Source organism: Eumetopias jubatus, unplaced genomic scaffold, assembly GCF_037043125.1.
Source record: "Eumetopias jubatus isolate StellerSeaLion01/CBP00866 unplaced genomic scaffold, mEumJub1_p1.0 scaffold_12, whole genome shotgun sequence".
NCBI classification, from domain to species: Eukaryota; Metazoa; Chordata; class Mammalia; order Carnivora; family Otariidae; genus Eumetopias; species Eumetopias jubatus.
The window spans coordinates 108,585,122-108,606,483 of NW_028274818.1; the positions used below are offsets into that span (position 1 = coordinate 108,585,122).

The 21,362-nt window shown below is 40.0% G+C and overlaps 1 protein-coding gene across 1 annotated transcript in view; it reads right to left on the reverse strand.

Annotated features, from left to right (window-relative positions):
• SDK1 (sidekick cell adhesion molecule 1) overlaps positions 1-21,362 on the reverse strand; it is an 876,702-nt gene that overhangs the window by 587,072 nt on the left and 268,268 nt on the right. The window lies entirely within an intron of this gene.

A 21,362-nucleotide genomic window follows, 5' to 3' on the forward strand; every position in this document is an offset into this window, starting at 1 on the left:
CACAAGTGGTTAGCAATTCTACCAGAGTAAGAAGTATATATTGTAACTCATCAATCTAAACCCAATTTAACCTCTGAATTACGGTGAACGTTGGGGAAGGAGAATTGTAAAGCTCCTGAAAACAATTCCTCCCATCCAAAACAAGGCAAGAACTCTACTCTGGAAACCCCTAACAAAATCTACCACACCATATACATTGCAAACAGCTAACATTAATATTTAAAAATCAAAACAAAAGGCTTTCAGAAGTTATTAAGCCTCCCATGCTAATCCAATGCAATATCTAATATCCCTAGAATTTAAGTCTTTCTTATGTTTAATTTAAATAGCTTTTAGTTTTGCTACTTAAATATGGAAAATTTAATACATGAGAACTATATACACTGACAGCTGGAGAACTCCAATGAAATAAGATCAGTCTGGGGGAAAAAAAAGCATTTGACATCCATCTGTGTGCAAGGAGTTTATGACCAACAGACACTAGAGGACAGCTTCCAACATAAAGGACAGAGACCAAAACAAATGTAAAAAATAGGATGCAAAATAATTCAACATCTATTAATGATAAAAACTCTCAATAAAGTGGGTAAGAGGGAACATATTTCAACATAATAAAGGCCATATATGACAAACAGCTAACACTGTACTCAATAATGAAAAACTAAAATCTTTTCCTGTAAGATTAGGAACAAAACAAGAATGCCCACTCTCACCACTTTTATTCAAAACACCATTGGAAGTCCTACCCATAGCAATAAGACAAGAAAAATAAATAAATACATAAATAAATAGCATCTAAATCAGAAAGATGTAAATTTGCCACTATTTAAAAATGACATAGGGGCGCCTGGGTGGCTCAGTCCTTAGGCGTCTGCCTTTGGCTCAGGTCATGATCCCAGGGTCCTGGGATCGAGCCCCACATCGGGCTCCCCGCTCAGCGGGAAGCCTGCTTCTCCCTCTCCCACTCCCACTGCTTGTGTTCCCTCTCTCGCTGTGTCTCTCTCTGTCAAATAAATAAATAAAGTCTTTTAAAAAAATAAATAAATAAATAAAAATGACATAATAAATACTACAAAAATACTACTGCCAAAAACTGTCAGAATTAATAAACACATTCAGTAAAGTTGCAGGATACAGAATCAATATGCAAAAATCTGTGATGTTTCTATACATTAATAACAAAGAAAAATTAAGAAAACAACCCATTTACAATTGCATCAAAAACAGTAATATACCTAGGAATAAACTTAGCCAAGGAGATGAAAGACACTGAAAAACTCTAGGACAATGATGAAAGAAACTGAAGATGACACAAGTGGAGATATTCCATGCTCATGAATTAGAAGAATATTGTTAAAATGTCCATACTAGCCAAAGCAATCTATACATTCAATGTAATCACTATCAAAATTCCAATGGCATTTTTTCACAGAACTAGAATAATTCTAAAATTTGTATGGAACCACAAAAGAGCCCAAATAGCCAAAGCAATCATGAGAAAAAAGAACGAGTCCAGAAGTATCTTCCTGATTTCAAACTATTCTACAAATCTACAAAAATAAAAACAGTATGATATTTGCATAAAAACACACAGCTCAGTAGAAGAGAAATGGGGGGGCGGAGCAAGATGGCGGAGGAGTAGGAGATCTGGATTTCGTCTGGTCTCAGGAATTCAGCTGGATAGGGATCAAACCATTCTGAACACCTACAAACTCAACAGGAGATCGAAGAATAGCAACAACTCTGAACAGAAAAGCAACCACTTTCTGGAAGGTAGGACGTGCTGAATCCAAGGAGATATTCGGGAGGATAGACGGTGGGGTAGAGGGCCTCCGTCCGCCACTTCTGGCAAGTCACAGAGCAGCAGAGCAGAAAATCAGAACATTTAGAAGTTGGCTCAGCTGAGGGACGTCGCTCCAGTGGTTAAGTGGGGGTGGGGGGGGTGGGGGGGATGGAGGGGGTGGAACCCTCACGGGACACGGTGGTCTTGGGACCCTCAGGGTCACAGAAGGACCAGGGGTGCCTGAGTGTGGCAGAGCTCCCAGGTATCAGAGAGGGGAAGCTGGCTGTAGAGACAGAGCCAAGGCGCAGGCTCTCACTCAGGGTTGCCATAAACTGTGATCAGTGACACGGTCAGGCCACTGCTCCTCCAGCAGGGACCCAAGAAGCAGCAGATCCGGGGAGACTCCCTTTCGTCCCCTGGGAGAAGCAGTGCGGGGGCGCACCGCAGGGATCTGCTAGATTTGGAAACTCCACACCGAGTCGGGGCCCAGAGACAGAAACACTCGGTCACAGGCCGGGTGAGCTCGGAGTGCGGCCAGAGACCGGGGAGATGGGAGTGATTCACTGCTTTTCTCTGGAGGCTCACTGAGGAGCGGGGCCCCAAGTTCTCGGCTCCTTCAGGGCGGAGATTGGGAGGCCGCCATTTCCACTCTCATCCTCCAAAGCTATACCAAAAGCTCCCGAGAGCAAACCGGAGCAGAATACTTAGCCCGGTAGGCAAGGGCGGGACAATCCCACCTCCCGCAAAGACATTTGGGAACGACAGCAACAGGCCCCTCCCCCAGAAGATCAGCAAGAAGATCCGGCCAAGACCAAGTTTACTGATCAATGAGAACGGGAGAACTCCACCGCTAGGGGAATACTGTACATAGACTTCATGGCTTTTTTACCATGATTCTTTAGTCTTTCAAAGTTAATTTTTTTTAACTCTTTTTCTAATTTTTCTTTTTCCCTTTTTCAACCAACATCTTATCAATCCCTTTTATAAAAAACATTTTTATTTTTCATTTTTAGAGTCATATTCTATCCCTTCATAGTAGTTACCCTTATTTTTGGCATATACATATAAGTTGTTCTCTCTTTAAAATTTTGAGATACAGTTTCTTCTAACAGATCAAAATATACCCTAAATCTCTATTGTATGGCTTTGTTCTAGTCTCCAGCCTAATCACATTCTCTCCCCATTTTTTTTTTCTTTTAAATCCTCTTCTTTCTTTTTTCAAACAACTTATCAATTCCTTTTATAAATTTTTTTATAATTTTCATGATTACAATCATATTCCATCCCTTCATTGTATCAACCCTTATTTTTGTACATATGTAAGTTTTTCTTTCTTTAAAATTTTGGGACGCACTTTCTTCTAAAAGACCAACATACACCAAAATCAGTGTGGCACTGATCTATGCACCAGCCTGATCATATTTGAACATATTCTGGTTTTTTTTTTGTTCTATTTTTGTTTGTTTTTATCTTTTTTTTCTCTCTTTCTTTTTTCTTTCTTTTCCTTTCTTTGGCCCTGGTTTCAGGTCTTTTCTGATTTGTTTAGAGTATATTTTTGGGGACGTTGTTACCCTGTTACCATTTTGTTCACTCATTCATCTATTCTCCTCTGGACACAAAGACAAGACGGAAAAAATCACCTCAACAAAAAGAACAAGATGTAGTACCGACTGCCAGGGACCTACTCATTATGGACATTAGTACGATGTCAGACCTAGAGTTCAGAATCATGACCTTAAAGATACTAGCTGGGCTTGAAAAAAGAATGGAAGTTATTAAAGGAACCCTTTCTGGAGAAATAAAAGAACTAAAATCTAACCAAGTCGAAATCAAAAAGGCTATTAACGAGGTGCAATCAAAAATGGGGGCACTACCTGCTGGGATAAATGAGGCAGAAGACAGAATCAGCGATATAGAAGACCAAATGATGGAAAATAAAGAAGCTGAGAAAAAGAGAGAGAAACAACTACTGGATCACGAGGGCAGAATTCAAGAGAGAAGTGATACCATAAGATGAAACAACATTCGAATAATTGGGATCCCAGAAGAAGAAGAGAGAGAGGGGCAGAAGGTATATTGGAGCAAATTATAACAGAAAACTTCCCTCATGTGGGGAAGGAAACAGGCATCAAAATCCAGGAGGCACAGAGAACCCCTCTCAAAATCAATAAAAATAGGTCAACACCCCGACATCTAATAGTAAAACTTAAGAATCTCAGAGACAAAGAGAAAATCCTGAAGCAGCTCAAGAGAAAATCCTGAAAGCAGCTCGGGAGTAGAGATATGTAACCTATAATGGTAGAAACATTAGATTGTCAACAGACCTATCCACAGAGACCTGGCAGGCCAGAAAGGACTGGCATGATATATTCAGAGCACTAAACGAGAAAAATATGCAGCCAAGAATACTATATCCAGCTAGACTGTTACTGAAAATAGAAGGAGAGATAAAAAGCTTCCAGGACAAACAAAAACTAAAGGAATTTGCAAACATGAAACCAGCCCTATAAGAAATATTGACAGGGGTGCTCTAAGCAAAGAGGCAGCCTAAAAGCAGCATAGTTCAGAAAGGAACACAGACAATACACAGTAACAGTCACCTTACAGGCAATACAGTGACACTAAATTCCTCTTTCAATACTTACCCTGAATGTAAATGGGCTAAATGCCCCAATCAAAAGACACAGGCTATCAGATTGGATTAAAAAACAAGACCCATCGATATGCTGTCTGAAAGAGACTCATTTTAGACCCAAAGGCACCCCCAGATTGAAAGTGAAGGGTGGAAAACCATTTACCATGTTAATGGACACCAAAAGAAAGCTGGGGTGGCAATTCTTGTATCAGACAAATTAGATTTTAAACCAAAGACTGTAATAAGAGATGAGGAAGGACACTATATCCTACTTAAAGTTTCTATCTAACATTTGTAAATATCTATGCCCCTAACATGAGAGCGGCCAAATATATAAGGCAATTAGTAACAAAAGCAAAGAAACACATTGACAACAATACAATAATAGTGGGGGACTTTAACACGCCCCCCCGACTGAAATGGACAGATCATCTAAACAAAAGATCAACAAGGAAATAAAGACTTTAAATGACACACTGGACCAAATGGACTTCACAGACATATTCAGAACATTCCATCCCAAAGCAACGGAATACACAGTCTTCTCTAGTGCCCATGGAACATTCTCCAGAATTGATCACATCCTAGGTCGCAAATCAGGTCTCAACCGGTACCAAAAGATTGGGATCATTCCCTGCATATTTTCAGACCACAATGCTTTGAAACTAGAACTCAATCATAAGAGGAAAGTCGGAAAGAACTCAAAGACATGGAGGCTAAAGAGCATCCTACTAAAGAATGAATGGGTCAACCAGGAAATTAAAGAAGAATTAAAAAAATTCATGGAAACCAATGAAAATGAAAACAAAACTGTTCAAAATCTTTGGGATGCAGCAAAAGCAGTCCTGAAAGGAAAGTATATAGCAATACAAGCCTTTCTCAAGAAACAAGAAAGGTCTCAAATACACAACCTAACCCCACACCTAAAGGAGCTAGAGAAAAAACAGCAAATAAAGCCTAAACCCAGCAGGAGAAGAGAAATAATAAAGATCAGAGCAGAAATCAATAAATTGGAAACCAAAAGAACAGTAGAACAGATCAACGAAACCAGGAGCTGGTTCTTTGAAAGAATTAACAAGATTGATAAACCCTTGGCCAGACTTATCAAAAAGAAAAGAGAAATGACCCAAATCAACAAAATCATGAATGAAAGAGGAGAGATCACAACCAACACCAAAGAAACACAAACAATTATAAGAACATATTATGAGCAACTCTATGCCAGCAAATTAGATAACCTGGAAGAAATGGATGCATTCCTAGAGATGTATCAACTACCAAAACTTAACCAGGAAGAAACAGAAAACCTGAATAGACCTATAACCACTAAGGAAATTAAAGCAGTCATCAAAAATCTCCCAACAAACAAAAGCCCAGGGCCAGATGGCTTCCCAGGGGAATTCTACCAAACATTTAAAGAAGAATACCTGTTCTTCTGAAGCTGTTCCAAAAAATAGAAATGGAAGGAAAACTTCCAAACTCGCTTCATGAGGCCACGATTACCTTCATCCCCAAACCTGACAAAGACCCCATCAAAAAGAATTACAGACCAATATTCTTGATGAACACGGATGCAAAAATTCTCACCAAAATCCTAGCCAATAGGATCCAACAGTACATCAAAAGGATTATTCACCACGACCAAGTGGGATTTATCCCTGGGCTGCAAGGATGGTTCAACATCCACAAATCAATCAACGTGATACAATACATTAACAAAAGAAAGAACAAGAATCATATGATCCTCTCAATAGATGCAGAAAAAGCATTTGACAACGTACAGCATCCTTTCTTGATCAAAACTCTTCAGAGTATAGGGATAGAGGGTACATACCTCAATATCATAAAAGCCATCTATGGAAAACCTACAGCAAATATCATTCTCAATGGGGAAAAACAGAAAGCTTTCCCCCTAAGATCAGGAACGCGGCAGGGATGTCCACTATCACCACTGCTATTCAACATAGTATTAGAAGTCCTAGCCACAGCAATCAGACAACAAAAAGAAATCAAAGGCAGCCAAATCAGCAAAGAAGTCAAACTCTCACTGTTTGCAGACATGATACTTTTTGTGGAAAACCCAAAAGATTCCACCCCAAAACTGCTAGAACTCATACAGAAATTCAGTAAAGTGGCAGGATATAAAATGGCACAGAAATCAGTGGCATTCCTATACAGCAAGAAGACAGAAGAGAGAGAAATTAAGGAGTCGATCCCATTTACGATTGCCCCCAAAACCATAAGATACCTAGGAATAAATCTAACCAAAGAGGCAAAGGATCTCTACTCAAAAAACTATAAAATACACGAAAGAAATGAGGAAGACACAAAGAAATGGAAAAACGTTCCATGCTCATGGATTGGAAGAAAAAATATTGTGAAGATGTCAATGCTACCTAGAGCAATCTACACATTCAATGCAATCCCCATCAAAATACCATCCACTTTTTTCAAAGAAATGGAACAAATAATCCTAAAATTTGTATGCAACCAGAAGAGACCCCGAATAGACAGAGGAATGTTGAAAAAAAAAAAAAGCAAAGCTGGCGGCATTACAATTCTGGACATCAGGCTCTATTACAAAGCTGTCAACATCAAGACAGTATGGTACTGGCACAAAAACAGACACATAGATCAATGTAACAGAATAGAGAGCCCAGAAATGGACCCTCAACTCTATGGTCAACTCATCTTTGACAAAGCAGGAAAGAATGTCCAATGGAAAAAAGACGGTCTCTTCAACAAATGGTGTTGGGAAAATTGGACAGCCACATGCAGAAGAATGAAACTGAACCATTTCCCTACATCACACACAAAAATAGACTCAAAATGGTTGAAAGACCTCAATGTGAGACAGGAGTCCAACAAAATCCTAAAGGAGAACACAGGCAGCAACTTCTTCCTAGAAACATTGGCAAAGGCAAGGGAAGCAAGGGCAAAAATGAACTATTGGGATTTCATCAAGATAAAAAGCTTTTGCACAGCAAAAGAAACAGTCAACAAAACCAAAAGACAACCGACAGAATGGGAGAAGATATTTGCAAATCACATATCAGATAAAGGGCTAGTATCCAAAATCTATAAAGAACTTATCCAACTCAACACCCAAAGAACAAATGATCCAGTCAAGAAATGGGCAGAAGACATGAACAGACATTTTTCCAAAGAAGACATCCAAATGGCCAACAGACACATGAAAAAGTGCTCCACGTCGCTCGGCATCAGGGAAATCCAAATCAAAACCTCCATGAGATACCACCTCACACCAGTCAGAATGGCTAAAATTAACAAGTCAGGAAACAACAGATGTTGGCGGGGATGTGGAGAAAGGGGAACCCTCCTACACTGTTGGTGGGAATGCAAGCTGGTGCAACCACTCTGGAAAACAGTATGGAGGTTCCTCAAACAGTTGAAAATAGAGCTACCATATGATCCAGCAATTGCACTACTGGGTATTTACCCCAAAGAAACAAATGTAGGGATCCGAAGGGGTACATGCACCCCGATGTTTATAGCAGCAATGTCCACAATAGCCAAACTGTGGAAAGAGCCAAGATGTCCTTCAACAGATGAATGGATAAAGAAGATGTGGTATATATATACAATGGAATATCATGCAGCCATTAAAAGGAATGAGATCTTGCCATTTGCAATGACGTGGATGGAACTGGAGGGTGTTATGCTGAGCGAACTAAGTCAATCAGAGAAAGACATGTATCATATGACCTCACTGATATGAGGAATTCTTAATCTCAGGAAACAAACGGAGGGTGGCTGGAGCGGGGGTGGGGTGGGAGGGATGGGGTGGCTGGGTGATTGACATTGGGGAGGGTATGTGCTAAAGTGAGCGCTGTGAATTGTGCAAGACTGCTGAATCACAGATTTGTACCTCCGAAACAAATAATGCAATATATGCTAAGGAAAAAAAAAGAAGAAGATAGTAGGAGGGGAAGAATGAAGGGGGGTAAATCGGAGGGGGAGACGAACCATGAGAGAGGATGGACTCTGAAAAACTGAGGGGGGGATGGGTTAGCCTGGTGATGGGTATCAAAGATGGCATGTTCTGCATGGAGCACTGGGTGTTATGCACAATGAATCATGGAACACTACATCAAAATCTAATGATATAATGTATGGTGATTAACATAACAATAAAAAATTCTAAAGAAAAAAACAAAGAAATGAGAGTCCAGAAGTAAACCCACACATTAATGAATAATTAATTTACGACAAAGGAGCCACGAACATACAATGGAAAAAGGACAGTCTCTTCAATAAATGGTGCTGGAAAAACTGGACAACCACATGGAAAAGAATGAAATTAGGCCACTATCTTACACCTTATGCAAAAATAAACAAACGGGAGCACATCAAACCAAAACACGTCTTCACAGTGAAGCAAACCATCATCAGAACCAAAAGGCAACCTACTGAATGGTGGAAGATACCTGCAAGACATATATCTGGTAAGAGGCTAACAAGCAAAATATATAAATAACTGATACAATTCAACAATAAAAAACAAAGAACCTGATTTAAAAATGGGCAGAGGATCTGAACATTTTTCAAAAGAAGACATACAGGTGGCTAACAGGCACATGAAAAGATGTTCAACATCATTAATTATTATGGAAATGTAAATCAAACCCACACTGAAATACCACTTCACACCTGTTAGAATGGCTATTATCAAAAAAAAACAAGAAATAACAGGTATTAGAGGGGATGTGAAGAAAAGGGAACTGTCATACACTGTTGGTGGGAAGGTAAATTGATGCAGCCACTACGCAAAACAGTATGGAGATTCCTCAAAATATTAAGAAAAATCTACTACTATATGATCCAGCTACTCCACTTCTGGATATTTATGGAAATACGAAAACATGAACTCAAAAAGATGTATGTACACCGCTGTGTTCACTGCATTACTGACAATAGCCAAAATGTGTAAACAACCTAAGTGTCCACCAACAGATGAATGGATAAAGAAGACACACACACACAACCGTAAAGAAGAATAAAATCTTGCCATTTGCAACAACATGGATGGACCTTGAGGGTATTATGCTAAATAAAGTAAGATAGAGAAAATTTCGTATGATTTCACTCATGTGTAGAATTTGAAAAACAAACAAAGCAATACAAAAACTCATAGATACAGAGAATAGATTGATTGTTACTAGAGGGTAAGGGGGTTGGGGTGGTGAAATGGGTGAAGAAAGTCAGCTGTATGGTGATAGATGGAGACCAGACTTTTGATGGTGATGACTTTGAAGTGCATACAGATGTTGAATTATAATGCTGTACACCTGAAACCTATGTTATCTGCCAATTTTACCTCAATTTAAAAAAAAAGATGCAAGAAGCAGCAGCAATGAAGGAAGAAAAAAAAATTAATATCCTTAAATACCTAAGAAAGAAATACTGTGAAACAATGAATGGGGGAAGTCAAAAAGATGGATAATAGGAGAGAAAAATAGATTACAATAGGAGGATCAACACAGCAAGCACAACAGGAAACTCGCAAGAGCTCTACAAAAAGATAAAAGACAAAAAGGGAGAAGAAAACTATCAATGAACTAATACCAAAAATAAAAACTTCCCAGGACATCAATTTCCACATTTCAGGATAAGCAGAGTACCTGGTACTGCTATTTTTCATTATAAACTTACAGGGCTAATTGGCTTTATTTATAGAGTACATGTACTAAATTGATAAAAACAAAAATACTTAAAGCACTGCTGACAATATAATCCCTTACTGTCTGGAGAATACACAGAATTTATTTTGATATCACCCTCAGAACAATACAATTTATATACTGAAGTCACATATGAGCTATCCCTTAACCTCTCCTTTTCAAGTTACATTAATTCTTTTTCCTTAAGCCTTTACCAATGGATCTTCTTATTCATCTTCTCAGTTTACTTAGACTTCACATCCTTCAGCCCTGTCTGTACTTGGAAATGGAATTCTAATCAGAGTCTGATCAGCAGCAATACTATTTTCCAAATATGTGGTAAGAGAGCAATGGCTGTTACATACCATATGTTTTCAGGGTTTTCACTGTGTCTTTACATTTATCACATGGTTTGGGCTTGCTATAACACTTGAATCATTTTCTTTCACAACTATACATGCATAATTCAACTATTTTCCATCTGTATTTGGGTGTTTTTATTTTTCCACCCACTGGTATGCATTCTTTGTGCCTCAGGTGCCCATGTTTGTTACAATCTTTCCATATCCCTCTTTATCCCCTTATTTTCTCCATTTACTGAGTGCTTATATTGGCCAAGTGGATGGTGCTTTTGAGAATATTACCCCTGAGGCAGGGAGCATAACAAGGAAGGAAAAAAGACACAATACGACAAGGGATTAAGCCAGGGCCATGTGACAGAGATGGAGAGGAGGGAAGTTTCTAGAAGTACTGAGGCTATAAACCGGGCAAGTTTTTAGCAACTCTTAGAATGGAGAGTATGGAGAACTTCAGGATGATTCTCTGGTTTACAGGCTAGGTAAAAGGGTGAGTAACAAGAGACCCCACGAGAAAGAACACAGACTTTTTCTTTTTCTTTTTTTTTTACCTACCAAGACTGATGACAATGCTCACAATCATTACCTAGAGTTAACAGTGTAGTTACAACAGAAAAGCACTGGGCTTGGAGAGAGAAGACCAAGTCCTAAACCCTAGGTATCGTCATGACTTATCTGTATAAACCAGGGAGATTCCCAGAATGCTCTCTTAAGGCTCAGTCTACTCACCTGTGAGGGATGGTGAACGTCCCAGGTAAGACCTAACATACCATGAGTCAGTGACCTCTCAGCAACCAATCTTTCAGAACAAAGCTTTATCCAGAAACAATCTGGGTAAATGTGAATACCAGACACAGCCGGAGAAAAACAGCACTCAAGCACCTCACTTGCTTTCCTTGGACCCTTCCTCAGATCCTCCTGGATTCTGATTTACCATAAACAGTAATTCCTAACTTCAGTTTCACAAGCCATGGAGAACAAAAGCAAAACCAGAGAGGGTGCAAGAGGAGTTATCAGAAGTAGATACAACAGCAGGAGAACCAGCAGCTTATTAATAATCTGACCAAGAAGAAAAAACCTAAAAGGTGGCATAACGCTCAACTACTTCATGTTAAAAACAGTAGTCCTGAGTCATCAGAAAAAAGATTAAATTTCATTGAGTATCCTCTGATTAAGAAAATGCACAAAAGGTAGAAACTGTATATTTTATAAAGATTTCCATCAAAAATGGTTAGATTTAAAAGATTTTAGTCCTTGAAGGTGTTAAGATTCAGTTACCTGGAAAACTAATTTATGATCAGTTACCTGGAAAATTCCATCTTATTCTGGAAAATGACCAGATAAATGGGGTGTCACTGAATGTGCTACTTTAGTACAAATAAATGAATCAAGTTTAAAACAAAAGCCTACTTAATTTCCAGACAGCTTATTTTACCTGAACTGCAAAGTATTTCCTATGAATTCCTTGTATATTTAAAATACTAATGAGTAATACTTTATACTGTTCAGGTAAGCATCAGTAGAAAACCAGAATCTTTTCTTTTTCAAAAATAAACTTTCCCACATATCACTTCTACAAATGTCAGCACCCAGGTGGAAGCAACAAAAATAAGCAAGGGGTTTAAGTGAATTATACACTAATGGGGAAGAAAATAGTATGGACAATGCCAATAATGAATATATTAAGACCACTTATATTTGACTATCTGGGATGTACTCAGATAGTGACACAAATTAATTCCTTATACACTAACTACATTCTAACTAACCTATATTCCTTCTGGCTAGACTCAGAGTACAGCTAGGAAAATTTGGGACTCTATGAAAAAATCCAAAAGACAAATTAACTGCTCAAATTCCAGGTCGTTTAAATTCCATTTTTTTTTTTTTAGTTTTAAGAAAGTAAAAGTTAAATTTAACCTCAAATTGGCCTTCCAAATATCCTTTATTCAAATAAATACCAAATTTCTGCCACACTTCTCCCAACCCATAAGTAACTGAAGTCAAAAAAATCATGAACATTTCAAAGCGAAACTCAGGGTAAATAAAGGACTTCCACTAAGCACTAATATAGAGCAGAGATTAAGATCAATCCAAAATGTGTCCCTGAATTATGCAAATGAAAATACGGACTTATCAAAAGATCCGCATTTAACATCAAGTGTAAGCCCCACGTCATGGTTCACGGGTCAGTCCTTTGGCCTGACGCAGGAACAGATCCAGTATGCAGACTAGAGCTCACATTAGTCAGATCTTGTTAGACTCTTAAATGAATGATTCATTCACTGGTACATGAAGCAGAGCTATTTTGGTAGAACATTCTAACAGCATAATTCCAAGCACCAGCCATATCATTTCCAAACCAATGAAAATTCAACAGGGATGATCAACGGTACAATAAGGATTCTTCATGGAGAAATGAATTTTAATAATATTTAGATCTGACCTTCTGGATAGTTGTCTATGTTTTTATACACAGAGAAACAATAGGCAAGCAATTCTTTCAGGGAAATATGTTATCACATAAATCTGTTCATAGATGTAATCTCATAGACTCACTACTATTATTCCTCATCAACTAAACGAAGGCTAGTATTCCAGGTATGAATTTAGCTACCCCGGCTTACATTTTTATTTCTCAGTCATACACATATGGTAACTTCATATTCAAAGTAATCTTGAAATATAGAATTTTTCCTTATATGTGTGGCTATTTGAAAGTAAGTATGACTCTGTCAGTAATATCACAAGCAACAGTAATACGCTTTTCCCTCCATTTCTCATCCCTTCCACGTACTTCTCCACTATAAAACATGAGTGAACCTTTCAAATTCTAGTCCTTTCTTCTCCTTTCCAACTTGGTTTACTTATTTCTCTCATGGTTAACAGTCATTCCAAGAACCAGTTTCAGTAGATGTCCTCTATAGGTTATCACACAGATTAATAGTATGATAAAAAGACACTTTTTCTTCAGTAGCTTGGGAAGCCCTAGAATTTTAATAAGAATTAGCCACTGAGAAGAATATAAAATCCAGGAAGTTTCATTGGAAGTGCTTAAGCAGGAGGGTAATGAACATCTGTAAGAGATACCACAAAAACAGTTCTTGCACCAGAAATATCTAACTCCTACTCTTAGGCAAGTTGAAATGGGTCATTTCCAAGATTCTATGGTTTACTGTATCATCATTATAAAACATATATAAATAAAGTCACTGTCATTTTGAGCTGATATAATGGGCACTCACATATATATCATTAGTGCGCGTATAAACTGGTGCTAGGTTTGGGGAATACAATTTAACAATACTTTTCAAGAGTCTTTACAAGTTCTTACTCTTTGATCTAGTTAGTACATTCTTAGAGCTCTATCCCAAGGAATAGTCTTAGATATAGAATTTTACCCACAAAGGCATTCATCACATAATAATAAAAACTTAGAATTGTGACACTATACAATGTTGAATTATGACTTATTTATATGATGGAATACTATTTTTTACATTAAATGGTTGCTTATAGGAGCACCTGGGTGGCTCAGTTAAGCATCTGCCTTCAGCTCAGGTCATGATCTCGGGGTCCTTGGATTGAACCCCATGTCCGGCTCCCTGCTCAGCGGAGAGTCTGCTTCTCCCTCTCCCTCTGCCCCCCTCCCACCTGCTCGTACTCTCTGTCTCTCTCTCTCAAATAAATAAAATCTTTAAAAAAAAAAATGGTTGCTTATAAGTAATGTTTAAAAGAAAAGAAAATGGCTATGAGGCATATTATGTTTAAAAATCAGGACACAGAGGGGCGCCTGGGTGGCTCAGTCGTTAAGTGTCTGCCTTCAGCTTAGGTCATGATCCCAGGGTCCTGGGATCGAGCCCCGCCATCGGGCTCCCTGCTCGGCAGGAAGCCTGCTTCTCCCTCTCCCACTCCCCCTGCTTATGTTCCCTCTCTAGCTGTGTCTCTCTCTGTCAAATAAATAAATAAAATCTTTTAAAAAAAAATCAGGACACAGAATTTTACGTATAGCATGATTTCAACTATGTGAAACACATCAAATAAAGAGTAGAGCAGTATGCCAAAATGGAATGCTCATTATGTGAGTAAATAATTTGTTTTCTTCTTTACATGTTATTATAATCTCTACAATGCACACGTTTCTTTTAAATTCAGTAGAATAAATGAAGATAAGTGTTACAAAGGTGAGTTTTGTTCTGTATTTTAGGTGTAACAAGCTCCTGAATGGTTGGGCAGGAGAGAGCTGAGTGGAGGCTATTTCACTATGGCTCTGGAAAAGTATTTTCACGCATCTCTCTAGCTGCTAAGGTGCCCTCCAGGTGCGTAAGGGGAAGACCCCAAGTTAGAGCAGAGCAAGCCCCTTGTAAGGAGGAAGGCACGCTGCTGGCCCTAGGCCACGACACAGCCGGAACAAGTGATTGCCCACCATTCCCAGGAGCAATCCCATCATGCCTTAAATTAGTTTTGTTTGTTTTATTGTAAACTTCAGCCACAACAAGGACTTTCGGCACCTAAGGTTATCAAACATGATGCAGATTCTGAACACCACAGAACTCTCTGCATGCAGTGAGTGGATTCAAATTCCACCTCTCCCGACCTCCATACCCTGCCACTCACTACGCCTTAAGGAATAGACCACTGGCCATGTCCCTACGCTCTCAAGTTCTTCTCCGAATAGCCCAATCCCTTCTTTCTGTAACTGAAACCAGGCTGTGCCCTGAAGCCCTTTGTAGGTGGCAACCATTTCATCTCCCAAACCCCATCTGCCACTGCCCTGAAGATGGCCAGCCACGGCTGGCTCCAGATCTTCCCCCTCATTCAAAACTTTCTGCGAACTTGAAGAATTAGCCTTAAACCATTTGGATTATTTTCCTATTGATGCTGTAACAAATCACCACAAACTAAGCGGCTTAAAACAACACAAATTTATTACCTTACCATCATGGAGGTCAGAAGTCCAAAATGGGCTTCACCGGGCTAAGAGATAAAGCTAAAATAAAGCAGGGCAGCTTCTGTTTTCTTGCCCTTCTAGAGGACTCCTGTGTTCCCTGCTTCAGGGCTCCTCCCTCCACCTTCAAGCCAGTGGCTTCTTCAGTCCCTCTGGCTGCACTGCCACCAGCACGTTCTATTTTCTAACCTCCCTGCCTCCTTCTTAGAGGCACCCTGGTGACGGGATTTGGCCCACCCAGACGACCCAGAATAGTCTCCCTATCTCAGGAAGCTTACTGTAATCACATCTGCAAAGTCCCTCCATCAGGTAAGGCAACATATTCATACTATTCTGCTTACCAGACCACTCCACCCCAGCTGCTTCTTGCTAAAACCAGCTACTTACCTCCTGGGCACCCTTTCCCCTCACTGGTGAAAACTTAGCACTGAGGCACTCTTTTCCCCCTTTCGCAGTTTCTGTCATCATGCAACAGGCACACAGAAGATCCATCCATCGTGCTGCTCTCAGTTCTTTCTGTTATCATTTCTGAAGAACTTTTCCTCCAACCCAACTTGGTCACCTCCTTCCATCACTAAACTCTAGAGACCTTAACAATATCTGTCTTAAGTATCCTGCTGTATTCCTGGCTCACCTGCTCAATTATCAAGGCCACCACATTGTATTATGGGAGCTGTGTCACAGGCAGTCCGGCTGATGCACCCCCAAACAAGAAGTGGCTTCCATCAAGACCTCCAATCCACCGACCACCAGAAAACATCTTGACTGGTCATTCCTCTGTCCATGTCCTACCCCAACCTCTACCCAGTTTAGATTCCATCACCCATCACTACAGTCATGCTCTTATAAGCAGCCCTAACTTTCTTGTCCCCTCTCCCTCTATCATAGACACCTGGAAAACCCAGTATCAATTACACCCAATGCTCTACGCCCACCTCACTCACACAAAAATAGCTGAACATGGTTCATGAAAGTCACAAAAGCTCACTCAGTCTCACTTGAAATGCCATCTTTACAATGATGATGGAGGCAGGGGTCATCCATGGATGCTCATACTGGTGGGCAGATTTGATGGGGGACAGAATACTGGTGCTGTCTTGGGGCATCCCCTCTCAAACACACTCACTGCCAGTGGTGGAACAGGTCAACATCACGTGCTTCCTGATGAGAAATGCTAAGAACGCTATTGATTCTGTGCTATTTCTGCCGAAATTCAGCCTGAGTCTGGATATGAGGGAACACTGGACAGACTCAGGTTGAGGAACATGCTGTAGAGTAAATGGCCTGAACTGTCAGTATTATGAAGACAAGGAAAAGACTGACAGAGATGGGGAGACCAGATGCAGCACGTGGACCCTGGAGCAGAAAGCAGACAGAGGTGTTGTTGGGATGGAAACTGAAATGTGAACATGATGTATGGATAGGACACACCGTGTTATATTGACACTCATTTCCTGATTCAGGTGCTTTTCTTGTGGTTATGAAAGGGAGTATTCTTGTTTTTGTGTGTTTTCTTTTTTGTTTTTTAGCAAACAAGCTCACAACCATTCTCTACTAAAAATTCTCTACCTTAAGGACCAATCCTCCACTTAAAATAAAATTCAAACCCTTTACTGTGCCCTCGGTTTGCCCCTGCTGCATCTCCAACTTCACCTTCTTCCACTTGCCCGCTGGTTGACTACCACCCAGCCCCCCAGCCTTCCTGTCACCCTGCAGACACTCCAAGCTAGTTCTGCTGCAGGGCCTCTCCCCCTGCTGCTCCCTTCCCTACAATGCCCTTCACCGTATCACATCAATCAGCTCTCTGCTTCAATGGCACCTCTCCCAAGAGGCCTGCCCTCACCACGCCCCATGTCCTCAGCAATGTCTTCACACACTATCTGTAGCTCTATGTGTTGTGTTTACTTGCTTATTGTCTGTCTCCCACACCTGGATGTAATTCTTACAGGGGCACTCTATTCACCATGGTATTCCCATTACTTATGTAAGTAACATATTGTGGGCATTTAATAAATATTTGTTATACTGACACATTAACAGAATTGTATACATAACAAATTTCTGTGAAAGAGAAATATAATCGCCTAAAGACGTAGATTCAGGGACACCTGGGTGGCTCAGTCGGTTGAGCATTTGCCTTCGGCTCAGATCATGATCTCAGGGTTCTGGGATGGAGCCCCGCATCAGACTCCCTGTTCAGCGGCGAGATTGCTTCTCCCTCTCCCTCTGTGATCTCTCTCACTCTCAAACAAATAAATAAAACCTTTAAAAAAAAATGAAGATATAGATTCACTATGAACAGCAAAATAACAGAGTTAATGACCACTAACAACATCGAGACCAGACCACCAGTGCAGAGCTGTGCTATTTAGAATTTATGTAATTAAAGAATACTAAAACTGAAGATAGATTTATAGCAATTTAACTGACAACCTGCCATGTGAACATTAAAAAAGGTAAGCAGAGAAAAGTCTCAAGAATAAAGACTTTCAGATCTGCCCAAATGACAAATATCTTCATTATAATATAAAGCTAAATCTGGAAGACATATATGGGATTCAAAAATGCACACTCCAGTGGTTTGAATATGCATCAAGAATGAAAATCAAGCAAATAAAAGACCATCCATGGCTCTGTGCGGCCATGAAAAAAAGAAAAAGAAATAGAACCAGGACACAAATGAGACAGATTGATGGCATGAAGGAAAACCTGACAAAAATAAATGGGACTGCAGGAAACAATCATGATGGTGAAAAAGAGAAATGAAAGCAACCATTTCATCCAGCATTCCCGAGCAAAGTGATGGAGGAAAGTATAGCAACTAAAATAAAAATTCCACCAAATAACTCTCTGCAATTAAAAAAATCCAAATATATACAGAATACGTATATTCATATTACTGAATATGGGGAAAATACAGGATATAAAAAAGAGGCTGATAAAATCTCAATCTAAAACCAATCGTTATTAAATGGAAATTACATCAAATCACAGGGAAAAACAATGACTTTAAAAATTTTCTCCAATAAATGAAAAATATTCCCAGTTTATAGTGAAACAGGTATCGTAACCAAAGTCTGAGATAAGTCCTACAATGTAAAATTGAATGGTAAAAATAACAAATCCTATAAAAGCTGAAATGTGAATTGAGAGCAGGGATATATGATTGTCTCATTAATCTCTATCCCAACCCCATTTTAAGTCCTTGGTAAAATTTAAATTTTATTTAAGTGAACAAAATTACATAGGAAAAATTATTACCTTAAATGTGATAGTTTTTTATTGGCCAGAGAACAGGGAGTTAGGGAACTCCAGAGAGGAGAAGTCATCCACAAAGCAACTGAGACAGGAAGTAACAGGGAACGTAGGGGAAGCCACTGGAAGACCAACTTTACATATGGCTTCTATACTACTTGTTTCAGAAGCCATCCCTTTATCAGACATGTGAATTTAAGAGAAAAGAGAGGTGACAAGGATTTATCCTGGCCCAATTCAAGAACAGAGGTCCTTGCAATCAGAAGGACATTGTATATATAGCAGCCATAAAAGCATTTTCCAGGATGCTGGTGCCGGGGGACACTACTGAGTTAATTCTACTCTCCTAGCACCCAGCCACACTTACAGACTGACTGTACTTAGGGAGTGAATGCATGATGCCATCAACCTCTCAGAAGATAAGAAAAGGAAGGCATGGGGTCTAAACAAACTTAGATTGAAGAGGTGTTTTTCTTGAGTGCAAATGAGCAACCTGCCCAATACAAATTCACTAGATGAAAGAAAGGCAGAGGCAGAAGAAAATGACCTGATGTGCCCAGAACCCACTCCTGGGGGCTTGAATCCACGGGGAGATGCCTACCCTACGTCACAAGAATAATCTGCTCTCTTATGTGTGAACTCCATTTCTGCTCCCAGGCAGCTGACTGTATTTGGAGAAAGACACACAATCCTACTGACTGGGCTCCCTTTAAATTCATGATCACAAACCTCAAATGGGACCTTGTGCTGCCTGGCAATCCCATGGTCTGCTCTGCCCCCTCTCCCATACCTCTCGATGAAAATTATATACCCCTTTCCTCAGACCTCCTCATTTTCAGCTTGCTCCTATTTCTGAGAAAATAAATGTAATCCAAAGAGCTCCTGCATAAGCATCTACCATCTCTACCCACCTGCCTGTCCCTGTACCTGTATATTCTGCCCTGTTACCATAAACTGGCCGTGCTCCCATCCAAGACTATAACCTGCATTTGTACACTAGATCAAAAACATAATTCCAGCAATTCTACTCTCTCTCTCCCTATTGTTGACTTCCCCCTCTCCCCTGGATTTTTCTTCCTGGGCCTACAGACATTCTCCCATTAAAATTTTCAAAGCCTCTCTTGAAAGCCTGTCACTCTCTCCTCCAGCTACTACTGCTTTTCTCTACTCCCCTTTACAACAAACTGCACCTTGGAAATCTCCAATTTCTTTCTTCCCACTGCCTCTTGAACCCACACCAGTTAGGTTTCCATCAAGATCACTTCATCAAAACAGTTCTTCTAAGGTCACCAATGAGGCTGAACCCAAAACTCAAGTGTCAGTGTCCCCTCACTGGACTCAGCAGCAGTTCACAGAGCTGACCTCCCTTCTCCTCCGGCTCCCAGGACACCATCCTCCACGTTCCTCCTGCCACTCTGCTTGCTCCGTCCAGCCTCTTTGCTTGTTTCCTCTTTATCATCCAAATCTCTAAATATTGGAGAGCCCAGTGTTCAGTTCAAAAGACCTCTTCTCTGGTTTATCTTCACATACTCCCTTCGTGACCCGACTCGTTCCTGTGGCTTTAAGCCTCTTGTCATGCCGATGATCCCCCATTCTCATCCGAACCCAGACCTCTCCAGAGCATAACTCAGATTTGTACATCCAACTGCCCCTCTAACAATGTTACCTGGATATCTGAGAGACGTCGCACAGCAAACATGTCATCCTTCAACCTGCTGCTCTCAGTTTCCCCATTTCAGTGGACAGAAATAAATTCTCAGGTCAGAAATGCTAAGGTCATCCTTGGCTCTGTTTTTGTTTTGTTTTGTTTTGCTCTTATGGGCACAACCTTTAAAGTAGATCCAAACATCTCCTCCCACCATTTCTACTGCTACCATCTGGTTTAATGATCTCAGTATCTTTCTTGTAGATCATTTAAATCACCTGATTGATCTTCCATCCCTGTCCTTTCACACTGTTCTCAACACAGCAACCAGAGTAACTGTTAAAATGTAAGTAGGATCTACAGGGTAGGGGGGTGGGAGGATGGGTTAGCCTGGTGATGGGTATTAAGGAGGGCACGTACTGAATGGAGCACTGGGTGTTACATGCAAACAATGAATCATGGAACACTACATCAAAAACTAATGATGTAATGTATGGTGATTAACATAACATAATAAAATTTTTAAAAAATATAGGTAGGATCTTGTGATTTTTTTCCTCTACTCAAAGTTCAATAATTGTTTGCCAACTTACTCCAAATAATTATTAGCCAAGGTCTTTAAAATGCTCTAGAAGGCGCTACATGATGTGGTACCCTGACCTCACCCCTCCTATCTCAGAGCTATGGTTTTTGCTGTTCCTGCTTTCTGGAAAGTCCTTCCCTCACATCTCCACTTAGTTCACTGCCTTCCTTCCTGCAGGTCTTTGCTCAAATGTCATCTTCTCAGGTAATACTTATCGAATGAATGGATCAATGTTGCCAACAAAGCTGATATGTTGACCATACAGACTCAGGTCAGGCACAGCAGGATTTCAATCCCTGTGATGGAATCAAGGACCAGAGATGAGAATCCAGACTCATAGGAGACAGATTTGTACAGAGATCAAGTTGTCAGCTGACCGTGGGGCCTAGACCCACAATCACAGCAAAATTTTGGCCATGAAAGTGAGTAGAAAACCAAATGCACAACCGTAAGACTGCTTGGTGATGACAACGTTA